The sequence below is a fragment of the Octodon degus genome, unplaced genomic scaffold (assembly GCF_000260255.1).
Source record: "Octodon degus isolate 3935 unplaced genomic scaffold, OctDeg1.0 scaffold00001, whole genome shotgun sequence".
Taxonomy (NCBI): Eukaryota; Metazoa; Chordata; class Mammalia; order Rodentia; family Octodontidae; genus Octodon; species Octodon degus.
This window is the reverse complement of record NW_004524577.1, coordinates 24,173,098-24,178,359: the sequence shown is the minus strand read 5'-3', so window position 1 is coordinate 24,178,359 and position 5,262 is coordinate 24,173,098. Positions and strand designations below refer to the sequence as shown.

The 5,262-nt window shown below is 36.4% G+C and overlaps 1 pseudogene; it reads right to left on the bottom strand.

Moving 5' to 3' along the window:
* Window positions 1–2,253: 2,253 nt before the first annotated feature.
* Window positions 2,254–3,016, bottom strand: LOC101567111 (annotated as a pseudogene).
* Window positions 3,017–5,262: the final 2,246 nt, after the last annotated feature.

Sequence of the window (5,262 nt, the reverse complement as noted above, 5' to 3'; positions counted from 1 at the left end):
CAGCAGAGTTTTAATATGGTCTGCTTCCATTCATTCCTGTTAATACTCAGCACTAACAGTTGCTATTTTTATTATTGAAGTTGGTTTTTTGCTCTTTTCCTTTATTTTAAAATCAAAAGGGGAAGGTTTTTTGCTTCCTTTCCTATAGCAGTAGTACCTATAAGGCATTTGCATCCCTGTCTCCATAACTCATACACAACAAGAAAACTGGACAAAGTATAAAAAAAATTCATTTTTTTCCAGCCTTGGACAACAGGCAGCGAAAGATCTATGATCCCAGAGTGCAGGGTTTGCTGGCTGGAACGAATTTCCTAACCTCAGGGTGGAAAGGGAGGAGGCCCACTCAGAGCTTGGCGGACTCTCAGACTCTCTGACTGGAGGAGAGATAGGAGCTCAGGAAGGCTGAGACAGCTGGAAATTGCGGGGCAGGAGTCCAGAAAGGGAGGAGCTTCCCAGAGGAAGAGCTTCAGAAATCTGCTTAGGAGTCCACTGAGGTTCTGGCTGGGTCCCAAACTGCACGTGTGTAAGTGAACCCCACAGGCCTAGGCCAGGGCAACTGCTGGAGTTTTCTAACTGAAAAATTCTCTGAGCTCAGAAAAGGCTGAGACATTCAATCTATTATATTTCAAGGGAGAACTATAATATTTGAATACCTGAGCATTCAGTAAAGACTACAAAAAAGCCAAGCCTCACTGTTAGGAATAAATTCACCTCATAGTTTCACCTCTACCATACCAAAGCTTACCAAGAAGCCTCAAAAAGATCAAACTGATGTGCAAGTGAAATATATAACTGCCTCCCCAAACAAGCACTGATACTAAGGGAAAACATTAAAATAAAAAAGCTCTATAATATAATATCCCTAATATCTAATACCAATTAAAAAATGTGCTAGATATTCTAAATAGCAACATACGACCTCTGTTCATGAGAAAAATCAATGAGTGGAGATACACAGAAGTGGCCGAAATGAAGAATGAGCAGACAATTCTACAATAGCAGATGAAATTAGGAGAATCAAAAGAGCTACAATCAAAGCTCAATAATCTGAGAGAAAGTAGGATATAAATAATTTCACAATATTAAAATAAGCCACCTAAAAGCTGGCCAAATAGCTCACTGGATTAAAGCATCTGCCTAGGCCGGGGTTCGACTTTTAAGTGAATAAAGGAAAATCTTTCAACATAAGATGTTGAGATTATTGGATATCTACAGAGAAATAAGTGAACATCTTTTATCTTCTATCATACAAAAATCTTTTCACAAAACATCCTCAGAGCTAAAAGCAAAACTCAAGCTTTAAAACTCGGAGAGAATTTTTTCTTTATTAAAAAAGAAGAGAGAGATCTTTGTGGCCCCAAGATAGGCAATAACTACAGAATATATCCAAATCATAAATTATAAAGAAAAAGCACAAATTGATCCGCACCAAAACTTCAAAGTGTTGGTCTTAAAAACAAGTACTGGTCGGCTAGATAGCTCAGCAGACTAAAGTGCCTGCTTAGGCAGAGCACAGTGGCCGGGCTTCGATCAACAGCGTGCTGTGCCAGCCCCCCCTTGGGGCATGCTGAGAGGGTGATGTAGAGTAGGCATGGTGCCGTGCACCTGTAATCCCCGCGCTTGGGAGGCTGAAAAAGGAGGATCACTATGAGTCCAATCTATGTAATGAAACCCTGAATACCCTGTAGACCCTGTACCAAATACATTTAAAAAAAAATGTTAAAGAAACAAAGGGAAAAATACTTGCAATGTATATATGGTAAAGTATCTGTATCAGAAGATATGAAGAATATATAAAGAACTCATAACTTGATAATAAAAAAGCAAATAATGAAATTTTAAATGGGAAAATCATTTTTTTTAACAGACCCCAAATGTTAAGATTTTATTTACAAAGCTTTTTTGTTGTCCAGAAAGTAAAAATGCTGTTACAATCTCAATGTAACTGGTAGTCATAGAAGGTTGACTCACCAATCACGCTATCCACGCAACAGCAAGTCTTACACAAAAATCTAACAATGCTTACAGTTTTGCTGGGGTAAAGTACCCAAGCTTGGTGGTGGATTACCAAGAGGGACTAAATGGATGAAGGTGGAATGTCACAGGAACTATTCTTTGGCTCTTTGCGTGGGTGGGTGTCCTGGGGTTTGTATCACAGCTACCTTTTTTTTTTTTTTTTTTTTAACAGCTACCAAATCCATGAGCAGTCCAACCAAAACTGAACAGTTCTGTTTTTGCAGGTTATCTGGGATCTTAATCATCTTCTCCTTCATCATCTGTTTCTCTCTTCCTCTTCTCACCTTTTCCGCTTTCTTCCTCCTCTTCGTCCTCATCTTCATCCTCCTCCTCTTCATCAATTTCTCCATCTTGTCCAAATACTTCTTCTTTGTCTTTATCTTCTTCCGTGTCCGCATCTTTTCATCCTCATCCTCATACTCTTCTTCATCAAAGTCCTCCTCCTCACCATCCTCATCCTCATCCTCCTCATCTTCTCCTTCTTCATCCTCCTCCTCTTCATCTACACCATCCATCTCTGCACCTGAATCTCGGGCTTCCCAGTCCTCTCTACCATAGCCGTCCAGGTAGCTTAGTTGGGGCAAGAGCTTGGAGACACTCTCTCGGTAATCATTCAGGTTGGCGACCTCACAATTAAACAGATCCAGGATTTTCAGACAATCCAATTTTTTCAGAGGTCCCAAGGTGCTGATATCTTTCAGTTTATTTCCACTTAAGTTTAGATGCTTGAGATTTGGAATTTTTTTCTGCTAATATGTCCAGACCTCCAAAGATTTTATTGTCACTGAGCTCAAGCTTTTTCAATTTAGGTAATGTGGGGAGATTTGAAACTGAAAACAAGCATACATTTATTAAAGTGGGGAACTCTAAGTTTGCAAATTCAGCTGTTAAGCCCTCAATTTGTCCATCATTTGATTTGCAATTGTCCAAGACAAGTTCTTGAACAGCTCCTGGGGTCCCAGTTCCTCAGCTTTAGATGGATTGTCTTCTTCATGTCCATGTTCCGCTTGTCCCTCACTTCAGACTTAACTTTCCGCGGCGGGGGCGGAGGCGGGAGAGGCGTCCCGGCTTGGGCGGCGAGGGCCGTCGGAAGGGGTCTGCTCACTGCAGCGTGTGCCATGTGGGAGGACGAGCAAGCGGTGCCCGCTGAGCCAAGGTACTCGCGGGAGCCAGGAACATCATTTAAGTAATAATTTCACAAAAGCTGTGAAATAATCACATGACACATTACATTTCAGTATACTAAAACCTATTGAATTGTACACTTAAACGAATTATATTGGATATAATTATATAACATTAATGTAGTTATTTCAAAAATAAAACAGAGCAGCCTGATGCCAGTAGTGGAAAGGAGTGGGCTGCATAGGAACAGAGTTTTATAAGTATTACTTAAAAAAATATTCTGTACCTGATTAAGGCAGTATTTCCATGAATGCATGCAAGACTGAAAATTCATCAGATTGTTCACTTTAAATAAATGCAACTTATTGTATGTCGTCAATCATGTTGATTTTAGAACATTTAAACTAAAATTCTCCCTTCTACTATAGCATCCATTTCCCATCCCTAAATGCAATCAGTGTTATCTTTTACTACGTATTCTTCCAGAAAAATTTTATGCATATGCAAATACATTTTCACATATACTACTTTTTTCTTCCTTAAAGTAAATGGTAGCATATTATCTGCTCCCCTCTGCATCTTGGTTCTTTTTGCATAATATGCTTTGAAGATTATTATCAAAATATAAAGAAATCCATCTTTCCTTTACATCCACTCAAAATTTGGTACCATAATTTGCTAAACTCTACCCTATGAGTTATTTATTATGTCCATTCTTTGATGCTACATGCAATGTCAAAGTGAATAGACTTGAGTGTATATAATTCCATTCACACATGCATGTGTCTATCCAAAATTAAATACTTAACCAAAAGAAGGCTTGCACAGAAAGTAATAACCTCTGTAATTTTGATAATTATAGCAACCTTCCTTTGGTGTACGTTGTATAAATTAATACTAACACCAGCAGTTATCTGTTTTTTTTTTCTATAACAATGTTATAAGAGAAACAGATTTTCATTTATTTGAATTCATGATTTTGCAACTTTAAGTTTGATGATCTACCAATAGTTCCCAGAATTATTTGTATTTATTTTTCTGTGAGCCAGTGTTTGTAACATTTGACTATTTTTGCATTTTCTTATGGCACTTTCTATCCCTTTTATGAGTTTTATATTTTTCTTGTTATGTTAATTGCATTTTTATTACAATAAGTTTTACCAAAATTTATTACATAATGTAGTAATAAAACTTTTTTATTTTGAATAGTCCAATTTATTACGTTTTTGCTTTATAACTTTTGGGTTGTTTTAGACAGATACTTGCCACCTCCTGACTATAAAAAGTAATTCTCTAAAGTTTTCTCAGGTGCTTTATTGTTTCATTTTTGATGCTCAAACCCTTAATCAATCAAAAATATGTGTGGACATAGCATTTAAAGTCCTATATTTTTTCCAGATGGCTACTTACTTGTTCCAATATCATTACCAAGTAATCCACCCTCCGTCCCTTGATCATCATCCACTATTTTCCCATCTATGTCTCTATCTATTTCTACATTTTTCTCCTATATTCTACTGATATGCCTGGCTATTTTTGTAAAAGCAACAGATTGTTTTAATTATTATACTTTTATAAAAAGAGTTAATAGCTAATGAGACCATGTCCCTTTTTAATCTTCCTTATCAGAATTATTTTTCTAGCTTTCCTTGTGTATTTTCCATTTGAACCTCAGGACCAGCTTGCATAGCTCCACAGAAAAATCCTTTCAATATTTTGTTGGGAAAATACACAATTTATACACTACAGGAAATCACTATTTCTCATTTTGATCCTTTCTACTCAAAACCAACTACAGTATGCCTGTCTTTTTTTAAACTCTTCTTTTTCTAGTCATTAATCTTACATATTTCATTTCCAGTTATTTTAATCTAATTACATTGGCTAAATCTCTTAGAAGTTGTTAAATAAGAACAGTGATAACATCTTGCTCTTACTTTTAATGGAAATGTTTCTATCATTTTCCTACTAAGAATCATGCTGGTTTGATATTTAGATATGTACCTATTATAACTTTATTAAGAGATTTTTAAATCTGGAGTGAAAATTGAGTAGTATTAAGTGCCTATAGGCTTTATGAAGATTGTAATGTTTTAATTTCACCTATAAATATAGTAAATT